The sequence below is a fragment of the Sinocyclocheilus anshuiensis genome, unplaced genomic scaffold, assembly GCF_001515605.1.
Source record: "Sinocyclocheilus anshuiensis isolate Anshui unplaced genomic scaffold, SAMN03320099.WGS_v1.1 scaffold67, whole genome shotgun sequence".
Classification (NCBI taxonomy): domain Eukaryota; kingdom Metazoa; phylum Chordata; class Actinopteri; order Cypriniformes; family Cyprinidae; genus Sinocyclocheilus; species Sinocyclocheilus anshuiensis.
In genome coordinates this window covers 2,014,065-2,030,822 of record NW_015552546.1, presented here as the reverse complement: position 1 = coordinate 2,030,822, position 16,758 = coordinate 2,014,065, and the positions used below count along the sequence as shown (strand labels likewise).

Below are 16,758 nucleotides of genomic sequence, written 5' to 3'. Positions count from 1 at the left end.
AGTCATTGCAATTTTGTAACGAAATCAATCAAATTTGTATATGTGTGATAATATTCAGAATTAACCCCCTTTGTAATCGTTAACATTTTCATAGGTAGCCTAACTGTAATCTAATTACACATTTTGTTCAGTAACTGTAACAGATTACAGTTACATTTTTGTAATTAAATGACGTAATCCCGTTACATGTAACTAGTTACTCCCCAACACTGTTTGGCGATTATGAACGACCGAATATAGCTTACTGTATATAAACGTAGGCTACACTTAATACATTTGAAATACAGTCAACAATATCCCTCACCTAATGTTTGTGACATCTCTATATATTTTAACTATTACGTCCTGGGTTCCGGAAATGCCTATATCCTTTCAGAAATGTATGAAAAAAAAGCTTAATTTTATTTGAAGTGTGCGCGCGCAGGTCTCATCGCTGTATAGTGATGCGTGAGAGAGCGAGAGAGAGAGAGAGCAGTACGCGCTCCTCAATGTGCGTGTGTCTCTCTGTCAGACCTTCACCAACACAAGACACCAGACTCTCCAGCTGTCATTTAAAATCAGCCTCCTTTAGGTAAGATCTAGTGTTTTTTATAAGCGGCAGGTTGCATGTAATAGGCTACATGCATCTATATAGCATCAGCATAATCAAACTTATTAAAGCGGAAACATGCACTGGATATCTACAGGCACTTATGGTGCGTCCATACTACACATGTGCTGTGGAAAAGGACAGATGCTCGCTGATGTGTGCAGGTTGGACGCGTTTCATGTGGATACATTTGGGAAATACATCTTTTGCTTTCGCTTCGGCTGAATCTCTGACAGATGGAGCCGCGCCGCGCCGCGCGCACTGGTGACCGGTGACCGGTTACCGGAGCGCACGGACTCGAAGCGCAATGTAGGCTGCTCATTTACTAATTAGTCGTTCCAGTCGTATTCAGTATCTTCAGGTCACTTTTTACAGATTGAGTCTTGTTAGAATGACCTGAGGTTAACTGTCTTGATCAAAGGCACATGGTTGTAGTTCATGATTCATGAAGCGGTTCAGGAACAATAGTGGATAGTTCATCAAGGCTTTTGGGGTTTGAACCTACGACCTCACCAGCTGCTCTAATTTTCTCCGTTATTGTAGTGAACATCTGTGTGTGCGTGCATGTTATGCTAGAGGAGATACCGGGGCAAGTTGTCACATCTTTGATAGTCAAATTCTCTCATATAAAGTCTAGATAGATATTGAACATAAAAAAGAACAAGAGCTTTTTAGAAGTAGTGTAGTGTCACACTGAATGCCATAAAGGACGATGTGTAGTGTAAGTATTCATATTATTATTTTTATAATAGGCTATATTAAAGAATGTTTATAGTTAGTCAACAAGCAATTATGAAACTGAGCATGAACCTGCTAAAATGAAAAACACTGAACCATTGTTTTGGATAATGAATTGTGTACAATATATGAAACAGATGTGAGTTTACTCTGACCTTACTCCTTGGAGGAAAAAAATGACTTTAATTTAAGATAAACATTCAAAATCGCTGTTTGGGAAAACAAGCATTTATGTAATTGGACTCAAGGTCTTATGTACTTAAATAGAACTTACTCATGTGATACATTTCTGAAGATATCCTCACAAATGTCTTAAAACTGATTTGTTAGGGCTTTTAAGAAGATTCATAAATCGACCACATAATGTATGAAATCCAAAATGTAGATTAGGATGTGGTAATTATAAACTATTTGATGTAAGAACAATTGAAGTATATGGGAGGTCATCAGAAGTCCAGGGCTCTTTTCCAAAAACTAGCGAGCTGCATACGTGGGCTGTATCATAAAAACCTTCTAGACTTGAAGTCTGTTCCAAAAGATACATTCTTTGAGCAATTTTTAAGCCAACATTGCATGTATCCTTTGGCAATCCCAGAATGCATTGAGGGTTGGAAACTAAGATGAAGGAACTAATGAGTATTGTTTTACATTTATATAGGCATATATAATAATGCAATGCTCTCTTGGCAGGTCTTCCAGCCAGTTCTATCAAACCTTTACAATTAATCCAGAACGCGGCAGCAAGATACATTTTTAATGAGTCGAAAAGAATGCACGTCACACCTCTGTTTATCAGTTTGCACTGGCTGCCAATAGCTGCTCGCATAACATTCAAGGCATTAATGTTTGCCTAAAAAAAACACCACTTGCTCTGCACCCCTTTACCTAAATTCATTACTTCAGACTTATGTGTCCTCTAGAAGCTTGCATTCTGCAAGTGAACGTCGCTTTATTGTGCCATCCCAAAGAGGCACAAAATCACTTTCACAGATTTTTTAATTAAATGTTCCCTCCTGGTGGAATGACCCGCCCAAATCAATCCGAGCAGCTGAGTCCTTAGCCATCTTCAAGAATCGGCTAAAACCACATCTCTTCCATATTTATTTGACCCTCTAACTCTAGCACACTCTATTCTAATTCTATTCTTTATAAAAAAATTAAAAAACGTGCCCCTTTTAGACTTGCACTTTTTATTTACTAACTGCTTGTTTTCTTTAAAAAAAACACTTGCTTCTCTAATCTTTTTGCATTCTATCTATTTGTTTGTTTTCTTTTTATTTATTATACAATTATAATTCTGACTCTCTGATTTATGACTTCTTCTGATTAACAAAAGCAAAAAAGGCCTCAAACACTAGCTTGTTCTATTCTTTTTCTATTCTATCTGTTTTCTTTTTATTTATTATATGATTTAAAAAAAACTACCTTGCTATGTGTACTGCATTAAGCTAACTGAGACTTGTTATAGCACTTGCATATCATTGCTCTTTTGTTTATTTTGATTGCTTCCATTGTCCACATTTGTAAATCGCTTTGGATAAAAGCGTCTGCTAAATGTCTAAATGTAATGTAATGTAATATATGTAATTGTAAGCAATGTAAATATATTTACATTTCATTTATCCTCAACTGAAGTTGAATTTAATTTATATTCATTTCAGTACTGAGAAGTAATGATAAAAAAGTCATAATTTAAATGCTGCCTATTTAGAGCATTCCAAAACAGACACTAATAGCGTTCCATTTTATGTAGGATGCATAGCAGACAGCAAGGTAACTCACTAGGTTTTAAAAAGGAGCCTTCATGTCAATCCTTAAAAAATGTGGCAGTACCATAATAAAGTTATGGGCTGCTAAAGGCAATTTTTCAGATAAAAAATTGTGATTGCAATTTAAAATGTGATTTTAAAATAAAATAAAATAAATCAAGGTTTGCTGTGTGCTGTGTAATTGTTTACTGAACAATTTGGCCAAAATGGTATGATTCTATCAATATGATTATGAAATATTATTAATAATAATTATTAAATAATTAATAATAATTACTATTATTAAATAAACATAAAATCTAAAAACAAAATTATTAATAATAAATAGTAAATAGTTAGTAAATAATTAATAACATTTATTATTACATAAAATATAAAAAATATATAAAAATTACAAAATAAAAGAAAATTACCTGTGTAATATTTCACTAAAATATATATTTTTAAAGTACTTAAGAAAAATAATGTAATAATTTTATTTTACATTACAACTGTAAAATGATGGTACCAATATTTATTTTTCAAGCCATCTAACATTTACCACAGTACTGTATGATTACCATGCTCATATACCATACTATTATATGAAGGTACTTTGTTAGTGATGTTTGTGCATGTGAGCAGACTCTGATATGGCTTATTGTACTTGTTGCAGGAAAATAATGAGCTTTATGACTGCTCAAACCTGGAAAACTGGCATTTATAGGGAAGCGTTTTGGCTTCTCCCTGATTTCTAGTCTTTAGTTTGTCTCTCATAATGGATTCCATGCATCAGTGTGAGTGTTAAAGCAAGATTACTGCAACAACTCACTGTAATTACACCCTTGCCCGGTCAGGGTGTGTGTATACGTGTTTGTGTGTGTGTGTGCTCCTGCTTGTTCAATGAAGAACAAATTTGTTCAACAAATGTTCTGCAAATTATCAGTCCCAGTCTGCCTGTTAAGGGTGGAAACTGCCATTCAGCTCCATTTGCAAGCAGAAGCACAGATCTGCATGAGATACTGAAGCGAGTTTGGTTTCCAGTGCCTTTGTGGGTCAGCCATTTAAAGGCTTTAACATTCTCTGAATCTCGCACATGCAATATGTGTGCGTCTCCTGTCGTCTGCCTGTGCGAATCTGACAAGCTTCAAGGGTTATTTTTACTGGCGGCTGTGTTTGAGTCCAGTGAAGTGAGACTGGAACAGCGATTTGCCATTTGAGATGCAGTGACCATTCATCATTACCCATCTGAGCCTGTATGAACACAAATATTCATAAACCTCTCACTCTTTCTAACATGCACTCTAACTAACATTTGGCCACTTTCATAGATGTCTTATTTAATATTTAATATTTGTATTTAATATTATATTATTTTCCATTTTATGATCCATTTTTAAATATATTTCATTTTTATTTTTAATACATTAATATTTAAATTTTTTAACTCTATTGATGCGTACATTTTTAAATCACACAACAAAAAAAAATCTACAGTTTAGTTTTGCTTCAAAACAAATATTTTTTCTGCTTTTTTTCCTGCTATTATTTAAACAGGTTTTATAAATTAGACAGGGAAATCAAACTAAACATTCCATAGTTTTCTTTTTTAATATTTAATGTTTTTATTTAATATTATATTATTATGTATTTTTAATATAATTTCATTTTTAAAATCTTATTTATAACTCTATTGATGCATTCATTTTTAAATTACAAAATAAATAAAAAATCTTACTTTTTAGTTACGCTTCAAAACAAGAATATAATCTTTTTTTCTACTATTGTTTGAACAGGTTTTATAATTTCGACAGGGAAATCAACTTACAAATTGCTTAATAATAGGATGATTTTACCATTTTTCTCTTCAAAATGATGTATTTTTAAGCATTGTGTATTTTCTTTTTGTTCTATTATCAAAGCTTCTTTTTAACCTTCACCCACAACAGCAGTAACCCCTTAAAAACAGTTTGCCTATTACATATTAAATCAAATTCAAAAGACTTTTTGGAAGGTCTTATGCACCAGAGAAGCTGTGTGTCTCTCAAATGAACAGAGCTCTAATATCTACTCTCCATAATAATGCTGAGTTTGTTTTTGATCATTTGGTCTACAGACAGGATGATATTCATAACTGTCAGTGAAAAGTGCTGTTTTGAGGTAGTGCTAAATGATTTACTTTACACTTTGTTAGTTAAGCATTTCCAAAGCAAACCTGTCACTTTCGCCATTTGAAAGTTTAAAATCATGCATTAAACATCAGAGACGTTTTTAAGCAACCTTAAACAGAGGCTACGTTCGGCATGAGATACATTAAAACTTTCACATATTAAAGAGTGGCTCCTGTCCGTATAAAAGTGGTCATGTTGATTTCAAGGCATTGCTGTGGTGTTTTGAGTGTTTTTAATTTACTTGTAGCTATGCAGTCTTTGGGGTGTTCTGGATGGTTGCTAGGTGATTGCTTGCTTGTCGAAGTCAAAAGAGCCCACCCTCAAGTCTCTGTGGTACATTCTGGTCTATGGGTCCCAGTTTTTACATATATATAGCCTTTTTTTTCCTTTTTTTTTGCAACAATGTTTTTATCTGTCAAGAACAAGATGAAAATTTGCTAAACATTTACTCACCCTCAGGCTTATCCAAGATGTAGATAAGTTTGTTTCTTAACAGAGTTGGAGAAATTCTCCTCTGCAGTGAATGGGTGCCATCAGAATGAGAGTCCAAACAGCTGATAAAAACATCATAATAATCTGCAAGTAATCCACACCACTCCAGTCCATCAGTTAGTCTTGTGAAGTGAAAAGCTGCATGTTTATAAGAAACAAATCTGTCATTAATGCGTTTGTAACTTCAGGCTATTGTTTCGGACTAAAATAGTCCTCTATTCATAATATTGCTTTCTCTAGTGAAAAAACCATCTCCTCTGATCTGGAGCACAAAAAGTCTTAAGTTGCTGGGGTATATTTGTAGCAATAGCCAAAAATACATTGTATGGGTCAAAATGATTGATTTTTCTTTTATGCCAAAAATCATTAGGATATTAAGTAAAGATCATGTTCCATGAAGATATTTTGTAAATTTCCTACTGTAAATATATTAAAACTTAATTTTTGATTATTAATATGCATTGCTAAGAACTTAATTTGGACAACTTTAAAGGCGATTTTCTCAATATTTTGAAATTTTTTTTTGCACTCTCAGATTCCAGATATTCAAATAGTTGTATCTCGGCCAAATATTGCCCTATCCTAACAAACCATACATCAATGGAAAGTTTATTTATTCTGCTTTCAGAGATGTATAAATCTCAATTTCAAAAAATTTACCCTTATGACTGGTTTTGTGGTCCAGGGTCACAAATATATGGGTGGGTTTTGATGTGAGAGGACAACAGGGGATGGACTTTTTTTCTGCTGGAGGAAGCGTTATTATGGATTATGGAGTCATATTTTGGCCATAAATTACGTTTTAAAGTTAAATTGCCTTGATGGTAGATTTGTTTGCAGTGTTTCACTTCACAGGATGTTGATTGATGGACTGGAGTGGTCTGGATTACTTATGGATTATTGTGATGATTGAGATATTGTGATGGCACCCATTCACTGCAGATGATCCATTAGTGAGCAAGTGATGTAATGCTAACTTTCACCAAATCTGTTTCGATGAAGAAACAATCTTTTCTACATCTTGGATGGTCTGAGGGTGAGTAAATATTCAGCATTTTTTATTTTTTTTTGGGTGAACTATTGCTTTAATGCATTGAATAACATTATTCTGCAAATGTATTATGGTTATATAATGCACATTTTGGCAAACGTAGTAGGTCATCTGGGAATGCAGTGCATTTAGACTGTTTGCATACTGCAAAATTATATACTGCAGGAATAGTAAGAGCAGCATGGTGCTCTTCCAAATATAACCAGAGCCAAAGTGAGTTTAATGGGTTGGGGAAAGGGGTTTAGGCCTCAGCGAAACTGAAGTGTATCAGAAGGGGCATGCGATGAGATGAGAAGGAAGGATACATTTGGAAAGGAAAGTTTGCTGTTAATATTGATGAGCAAGTGTTAATGTGATCCTAAAAGCAGCTCTAGCAGAGATGACATTATCCCCCCTTTTTTTACCTTTGAGAAGGGCTGTGAAAATGGGTCGAGAAAGAGGAAAATAATAGAAAGCATGGATTGAGCTAAAGTAAGTCAAAGTTTTATGATCAGAAGCTCAGAACACTTCCTGTGCTCCCCTATGACACACAGCAGTGATGAATAATAGAATAAATGAAAATTTGTTGTCTTTTTTCATCTCTTTGGTAAACACTCCAGTTTGGATCAATAAAAGGCAGCTGTACACACTCAGAGGGCCGGCCCGTTCCTCATTTCCATTTTAATGAATGAGGCTTAGTGAGCTATTGAGCAAGTTATAATTGTGTTGTGGTGTAGAGACCTGGAAAAGTGTAGGATACTAAAAAGGATTTGTAAAAGTGCTGTGTGTGTGTATATTTCAGAGTTTCAGGGGTGTGCTTTCATTTTGTTTTGGTATTAATACAAATACTTTTAAATATGTGACATCTACAGTACACCAGTGTGTGAAGGTTTAAATTAGAAAGTAGAGGCTTTGTATATTTAAAGCAAACATGGCTTAAGCAATGCAAACCTTTTCATCACGTATATTTGTATACGGCACTATTAACACCCTGTATGTCATTTTAGTGAATTAAATATGTACTTAGTCATAGTTGTCATTTAAATGTTGCTTTACATTACATCACTGGCTCACTAATGGATCCTCTGCAGTGAATGGGTGCCGTCAGCAGTCCAAACAGCTGATGAAAACATCACAAGTAATCCACACGACTCCAGTACATCAATTAATGTCTTATGAAGTGAAAAGCTGTGTGCTTGTAAGTATCCATCATTAAGCATTTTTAACATTTTTAACAGCTGAAATATCAGTCCTTTATCCATAATATTGCTTTCTCCAGTGAAAAACCATCTCCTCTAAATCAGAAGAGAAATGTGCACAGATCAAGCACAGTTTACAAGCCAAAACAGTTCTTAACAAAAATGCAGGTGGATTTTGATGTGATAAGACAACAGGGGATGGACTTTTTCACTGGAGCAAGCGTTATTATAGATTATAAAACGTCTTAATGATGGATTTATTTATTTATTTAGAAACATGAAGGTTTTCACTTTACAAGACGTTAAATGATGAACTGGAATCACATGGACAACTTGTCGATTATTGTGGTTTTATCAACTGTTTGGACACTCATTCTGACGGCACCCATTCACTCCTCAGTACGCGTATAGTTGCAAATTAATGAGAGTTAGGCGTCAATGGTGAAAGATTTTTTGCTGCAAGATGTTGTAGATTCAACACTGTCCAGCATGGACTGACGGAATCATGATCTGCCAAACTCTGAACCCTTGGGTCCCACCAAATGGAGTTACAAAAATAATGTCTCCCTGTCTGCCATTGGTCAGACAAAAAATAAATAGACCCACCCCAAACTCACACCATTTGTTGATTCAGAAGTCAGGATGCTCAATCAGGGAGATCAATGTTTTCAACGCATCATGAAACTGCTGTTTACACTTTTTTTCAGGGAAATCATGTTATGAATTTTTAGAGTGTACATATTAAGCTAGGATAGGAAGAATTTTAAGATCAAAAAATTACACACATCATTAATAAATCGTAATCAAAAGATGTTCATGAAGGTCTTGCACACAAGGGAAGCTGTGTATATCATATGTAAAAAGAGCTGTAATATCTGCTCAGCATAATAATGCTGAGTTTGCTTTTGATCAGCTGAGCTGGTAATTATACTGACAGTCAGCGCATTGGTAATACAGAATTGATCTGTAAAGATAATACTTAGATAATTATTAAGTGTGTTAATAAAACTTATTGCAAATGATTCACTGCACATAAAATTTGTTAACCAATGTAAAAGCAAATCTACAACTTTCTAGATGAAACAGTATGTTCAGAATGTAATAAAACATTACTGTTCAAAAGTTTGGTGTTTTGTTAAGATTAATGTAATGTTTTTTTGAAAGATGTTTCTTATGCTCACAAAGTCTGCCTTAAAGAGTTAGTTCACCCAAAAATGAAAATTCTGTCATTAATTAACCTCATTTCGTTCTAAACCTGTAAGACCTTTGTTCATCGGAACACAAATTAAGATATTTTTGATGCATTCTGAGAGCTGTCTGACCCTCCCATAGACAGCAATGTAATTACCACGATCAAGGTCCAGAAACGTAGCAAGGAGATCGGTAAAATAATCCATGTACATCAGGGTTCAATCGTAATTTTACGAAGCTACGAGAATACTTTTTGTGTGCAAAGAAAACAAAAATAACGACTTTATTCAACAATTCGTCTCCTCCGTGTTACCCTGTAGCGCCATTTTGGAGAGTATCAGCTGGACGTAAACAGCGTATGCTGTTCTGTGTCAGCTGCGCCACACGGATACATTGTTTTCGTTCAAATCAAAGCGTAAACAATGTTTTAAAATGGAATTCAGCATCATTACTCCAGTCTTCAGTGTCACATGAACAGCATTTATTTGAAATAGAAATCTTTTGTAACATTACAAATGACTTCACTGTCACTTTTGATCAGTTTAATCCATTCTTCCTGAACATAAGTATTTTTATTTTTTTTTAAATAGTGTTATTGACCCAAACTTTTAAATGGCGGTATCTATTCTGAATATTTTCTAGTTTGTATCCATTTTTAAAAATAATATCTCCTTTAAGAGTGTCATTGTGCGAGAACGATAAGATGGATGGATGAGGGAGATGGAATGGAGGATTGAGGAAGAGAAATGTCTGGTGATTATAGTTCTTAAGTCTCGTTATGTTGGTGACAGGCTTCATCATGCCTTGGGGCTCAAAAGATCAATGACTGGGACCTGACTCTAATGCTAACGAACTTCAGATCGTTAAATGTATGGGTGCAGAACACAGGAATTAATTATACCGTTTATAGCTTCAATTTATCAGCTCAAGGAGATGTTTCTGATAGTTCGAACTCCTCGAGACGCTTGGCCTGGGGGGTCCTAAGTCAGTAGATCCAATTTGGACCCATGACAAGGACCGCATTAAATTCTCGGCCCAGTAGAGCAACACTTTAGAGGAAGAATCTTAAATTTAATGCAGATTCTGCAGTGTTTAGGGCCTCTTGGAGTGAACAGTGGGAAATGTGATTCAAAATCAGGTCTCATGTTAATCATAAAATGCTACCACATATAAAGAATTCGCTGGCACGTAAAAAGACCTTATAACCGGTGTCGCGCGCATGAATACAAAGCAACCTCTTACAGTCAAAAACAATATTATAAGCTCAGAGAGACTGACACAATTCCCTGTTGATCAGCAAGCATAAACTGGAAACACGATGACAAGGAAAAACATAGTTTGTCACAAGCTTTATTCGTTTGTTCTTTGTCACTTCTGTCGAAGGCTGTTGATGAATTAAGTAAAAAATAAAAATCAAGTAAAACTGGTTAGTAGTGACACATGCTATTGTTGTTGTAAAGCTTGGATCTTGATAAATGTTTAAGATTCAGTAAGCTAAAGATTGAATATGGTAGAATATTTGACGTAGTAAAGCTTGAATACGGTAAAATACTTGAATTGTAGTAAAGCTGGATTGCGGTAAAATGCGTGTAGTGAAGCCAGAATGTAAAAATACAAAAGACTTAGAAAAGTGGAAATATGGTAAAATACTTAAGTTGTTATTGTTAAATATTTAAGTTTTTTAGATTAAAGCTGGAATGCGATATGTGGTGAAACTTGAATTTGGTAAAATACTCATATGTGGTAAAGCTGGAATATGGTAAAATACCTTATATGTGGTAAAGCCTGAATATCATGTGGCAAAACTGGAATATGGTAAAATACATCAGATGTGGCGAAACTGGAATATGGTAAAATGCATCAGATGTGGCAAAGCTGAAATTTGGTAAAATACTTGAGGTGTGGTAAAGCTGGAATATGGTCAAATACTTAATATGAGTTAATGCTGCAATATGGTGAAATACTGAAAGTAGAAAAGCATACATATGGTAAAATACTTGAATAAGTTGTAATGAAATTAACCATTTGTAAGGGAATTAATTATTATTAATTCATTCAGGTTTTAAAAGGACTCGAATCTGAAAATTCTGAGTCAACCTGATTAAAGCTGAATTCAAATCTGATAGTTTACACTTTAAATCAAGGGTCGTCCAGCGAGCCGGTGATTCTTAGTATATTTTAACAATTTGAATATCTGTATTCCCCCTGGCCACGGGTTAATACGATTATAATAATTTGTAAGCTCTTAGAGAGGTAACGTAATCTTTGGCAAAGGGTTTAACCTTAAAATTATATGGCACCAAAAAATGATTCTTTATAAATGAAACATGAATTTTATTGGCTACTCTAGATTACATTTAAAACTACGCTAAAACACACATACACACAACATACAGTTTCTTTAGAATGAGAGTTGACGGGGTTGCATGACGTTCAAAGTTCTAACTCGTCTTCACGAGTGATTTAAATTCACCTGAGAGAATTCACAAAGCAGAGAATTTGTCTTAAGTTTACTGCTTAAATTAGCTCGAAACCAGTTCAGCAGAGATAAGATTTTGTTCGTTACTTGCGTTCTGCTTGGTTGACAGCTGAAAAGCTGAGATGATTCCGTTGCTGACGCGGGCTTCCTGGATGGCTGCTGAGGGAACCCCGGAGCTTTCTGATTGGTCGCTGAGGTGACGTTTGTATGACGTCCTTTTGGGAGACCCCTCGTTGGATTGGTTGGTCTTTGTCTGTGACAGGAGAAACGCATGCTTTTCTGGGAGGTAGTAAAAGGCTGCGTCCCTTTTTTTTGGAATGCAGGGGGGAAAGGGGAGGTGTCCTGAGGTCATGCCCATGTCACGAGTTGGGAGTCTGCCATTCTTCTCCTGGACAGAGAGCTCTTAATCTGTCACTTTCTGTTTATCGGATTTAGCAATTTATGTGTTAAATGGTCAGGGGTATCACGCATCTGGTCCTTGAAAGCCCGTAAAACAAAGATAGACTTGTATCCTCATTTGAGTTAGGGTTTAAGCATTGTCTTCTATTTGAGTCTCTTGAGAGATACACTAAATAGGACAGGAACTGCTTCAACCCTTCACTGACCCTGCATGAGTTTTACGACCGCAGCTGGTTGCATCGGGGTGCCTCAGTTTGTCTTAATGGAATGTGATTGTTTCAATAGTGTAAGTGGGTCCGTTCGAAGACAGAGATCCTACAAAGTATTGATTGATATAGTGAAGTGAAAATATGGTAAAATACGTGATGTTGTAAAGCCAAATAGCCGATAGCAAAGTACTTAGGATGTAGTAAATCTGGAATATGGTAAAATACTTGAGATGTAGTAAAGCTGGAATATAGTCAAATATTTAAGATGTGGTAGATCTGGAATATGGTAAAATAGTCCATATGTGGTAAAGCTTGATTATGGTAAAGTATTTTATATGTGATAAACCTGGGATATGGTAAAATTCTTGAGATGTGGTAAAGCTGGAACATAGTAAAATACTTAAGATGTGGTGGATCTGGAATATGGTAAAATAGTCCATATGTGGTAAAGCTTGATTATGGTAAAGTACTTTATATGTGGTAAAGCTGGGATATGGTAAAATTCTTGAGATGTGATAAAGCTGGAATATAGGCCTAGTAAAATACATCAGATGTGGCTAAGCTGGAATATGGCAAAATAAAGCCAAATAGTTGAGATGTGGTAAAGCTGGAATGTAGTAAAGCTTGAATTTGGTAAAATACTTCATAATATGCTAGAATATGGCAAAAATACTGAAAGTATAGAAAAGCTAACATTGAAAAATGCTCAAGAAAAATCTTGACATATATTAAAGCTGAAATATAGTAAAGTACCTGATGTATTAGAGCTGAATTGGTGTAAAATGCTTGATTCGGTAGAGCTGGAATATGATAAAATGTTTCAGAAGAAATGCAGCAGAAATGACCTGACCTGGACTCTTATGTCTCAGCCCTACACTGGACGCACAGTGACAAGGAAAAAAACACATAGGTCAGTTTGTTCTGATCTTTATTCGCTTGTTTACTGTCACGCCCATCAAAGGCTGCTGATTAATTGGACTCAGTTGCATAAGTTTGGCCTTGACGTTCCATTACAGCCATGTTCAGCCCACTCACTTCCACCTGTCACTATTACTTTCTCCCGTGATACAGTTGCTGTCACCGCCGCTGATGTGTGGAAACAATATTGATCCACAGCCAGGCAGGCGGCGGCCCGTACAGCAACTTTATTGCTTTCTATTAATGATGCGTTTCATGGCCGATGGTACAAGCTCTTTCGATGTGAACAAAGACCCAGGGCAAGCAAGACTGTCACGGGGATTTGTACTGTACATATCGCATATGTTTTATTCAGTCGGGGGATGGGAGCGATTCAGAATAAATTAACGTTAATGTATTTTGCAGGGGTGCCGTGGACTCCCGTGGTGATGCGGCGGCTTGGTGCAAAAGGTTTTCTCATCTCGGACATTGCAGAGTTTCAACTAAATGGCAATTCACTGCGATCGAAAACCAATCTTAGTCAAGGGCTAATGTGCTTGTCTTGCACTAGGTTCTGTCTTAATATTCCTCCTGAGAAGAGGGTCTGTAACAAAGTTTTGGGTTGAGCTCCATTTTTTGAAAGAAGGCTAACCAAGGCTGCATTTTTTTAATCAAAATACAGTAAAACAGCAATATTGTGTGATATTATTACAATTTAAAATAACTATCTTCTATTTTAATAATTTTAAAATGTAATTTATTTCTGTGATGCAAAACTGAATTTAAAGCATAATTTCTCCAGTCTTCAATGTCACATGGTCCTTCAGAAATCATTCTAATATGCTGATTTGATGCTCAAGAAAAGTTATCAATGTTGAAAACTCTTGTGCTGCTTAATATTTTTTTGTGGAAACTGATAAACTGCAATTGATTAGAAAAAAGACATTAATACTTGCTTTTTATTCAGCAAGTATTCGTTAAAATGACCAAAAGTGACCTTTTTTTTTTTTTTCAAATAAATGCTGTTGTTTTGACCGTTCCATTCATATCAAAGAATCCTGAAAAAATAGATCATGGTTTCTACAAAAATATTAAACATAAAAACTGTTTTCAACAATGGTCAAAAGAAGAAATGTTTTTAGAGCACCAACTAAGGCCCGTACACTATAGAGATGAGCAAATGAAAGATATTTTATGCAAAATTTATACATAACCAATAGTGAATGAAAATAAATATAGGCCTAATCAACTGAGGATACAAATGTAATACTAAACAATTTATCTCAACAAACTAGAACTATATAGAGTTCCAAGGAAACATGATGGGTTTGATTATTCATTCAGGTCAACAGGTCAACTTGAGCACCAAATAAGCAATAAACTTTTGCACCACTCATATTTTCTTCCATAAATGTTAAAAACTAGTTTTTCAAAGTTAGTTTTCATCTTGACTTTTCTATGGGTAGCTCCCAGTTGTAAAGAAATACAATTACAAAATGTCACTTCTGTACAAACATCGAGGTTCAAGAGTCACACAACTCTGATAATTGAAAGTTTGGATGTAGCCTGAGTCTCAGCTCTCCAACTAGCCTGAGCTCCGAGCCAGTCAGGATTGTGAAAGCTGACATTTGAGATTTCCGTCTGAATCACTGATCAGAGATTACTTACACCACTGCGGTCTCTTGAGAGATGCACCGAGTTCAACATGACCGTATTGTTTTTCGAGAAACGCTAAGTACTCTTAGCAAGACATTTGAAGATGGATTTAGCCAAGTCTTTGTGTATGTGTTTGCAATGAGTTCAGACTCATTAGATAATCAAGGAAAAGGGCAAAATAGCAGCTCTTAAATTTAGCTACAGTGCCATGACCATAAGATTACATTCGCTAAAAGTGTGCTGTTATCGTCTGTCTCGCAGGGAATCCGAGTTGGCTGTCTAAATGTGTGAGGAGAGCTGCAGGGTTGGCTGGTTCAGGACAAGACTGTTTCTCTCCTGCTCTTAATCTGTTTAGGGAAAACTGTCTGACTGTTTAGGCCACAACAAGATTTTAGAGAAAGCGAAAAATGTCACAGTTTACCAGCACAGGTAAGATGCATTCGATGCAGTAAAAATGGAACATTATAGATGCTATAAAACCACAATATGGTAAAATAATTAAGATGTGTACCTGTGTGAAAAGAAGTGCACTTAATTGTATTAAATGTGCATTTGCAGTGTATTTTAAATCTTAAAAGTAAATTAAAAAAGATCTATAAATTTACAAATCTCAAAGTCCACTTCAAAGGGAGATATTTAGTTTTAAAAAAATCCCTTTTCAAGAACTACAACGAATGGCTCATTTGGACTACAACGTTGTTTTCCGGGGGTTTTGTGATGTCACAAAGCGGCCCATTAGAATATCATTAAAATAAATCCGCCTACGGAAATTCGAATGGTTGGGGGGTGGGAAGATGCGAGGTCGTGGTTACGGTCGACGCTTGGTTGAGTGCATCAGACAAGACGATGTCGAAGAAGTAGTGCTGCTGTAGTGTCATGTTTTCGCAAGTTATTACACATGCACCTGAATAATTATGTATGTAAATATGTATGTTACAATTATGAAAACGTTTTTATAATTTGCTGACAGTACAATACTGGACAATGATGTAATCTGCAGAATTTACACTTCAATTATGAGACTTATGGTATAAATAAATCCAACTGTATAACAGTTTCACTGCAATTCATGTTATAATGTTAGAATTAAAGAAAAATAAACATAATACATATTACCGTTGCACTTATCTGTACACAGTAAATGCAGTTATTTTTAAGTGGTTGTTGACATCCTATCTAATTTAGTCAAAAAAAAAAAAACAATTACGTTACCACTCTAATATGTGCGTTACCTTGCAATACCCGTGCGTGCAAAGGTTCTGTGCGATCCTCTTGTTCAATATTCTCGGGGTCTGAATCCGGCTCAGACTGATATGGCAATATTGACACCATCCTTAACTAAACCGGAGCAGACGGAACTTGCTGCTTTGGCAAGGGGCGGGGCAGTACTGAAACACGGTCTAAGCTGTTCGTCCCATCACAACACACTGGGACAGCTAACCAATCACAACACATTTCGTTTTTTCGGAAGGCGGGCCTTCATCAAACCTGGAACTAATCGCGCAGTTTGTGCCAGGCTGTGGAGAAAGGCATTGTTATAGTGTAAATTATGTGAAAAATAATGCATTTTTCGAACCACCAAGCATGAGAGCATGTTCTAGTACACACCCAAAACAAAATCAAGACTTCGTAAAAGAGCATAATAGGACCCCTTTAACTCACTTCAGTACACTTTTAAAGTCTACATTTTAAATATTTTTTTTAATAAACTTATGTACTAAATTTTAATTTGAAGTGTAGTGTGTTATTTGATATTATATTAGAAGTTAGAAGTAAATTATATTTTAATCATTACAAATGTGTATTTACAAATATATTTAAATACATGGCATACAAGCTTATATAAAAGTATATTTAACAATAAAACCTAACCATACTTAAAAAAATACAGATGTATTTTTACATAGAAAGTTAATTGCATTCAGCTAATTGCTGCTCAAGTTCAGCTAATTGAATTTAA

General features: G+C 35.2%; 1 protein-coding gene across 1 annotated transcript in view; it reads left to right on the top strand.

The window, feature by feature from the left end:
- Window positions 1-494: 494 nt before the first annotated feature.
- Window positions 495-16,758, top strand: part of LOC107664124 (cadherin-24-like) — a 74,531-nt gene continuing 58,267 nt past the window's right edge. The window contains exon 1 of the mRNA XM_016454580.1: window positions 495-571. The gene's annotated coding sequence lies outside the window, so the exon portion shown is untranslated. The remainder of the gene's footprint in view (window positions 572-16,758) is intronic.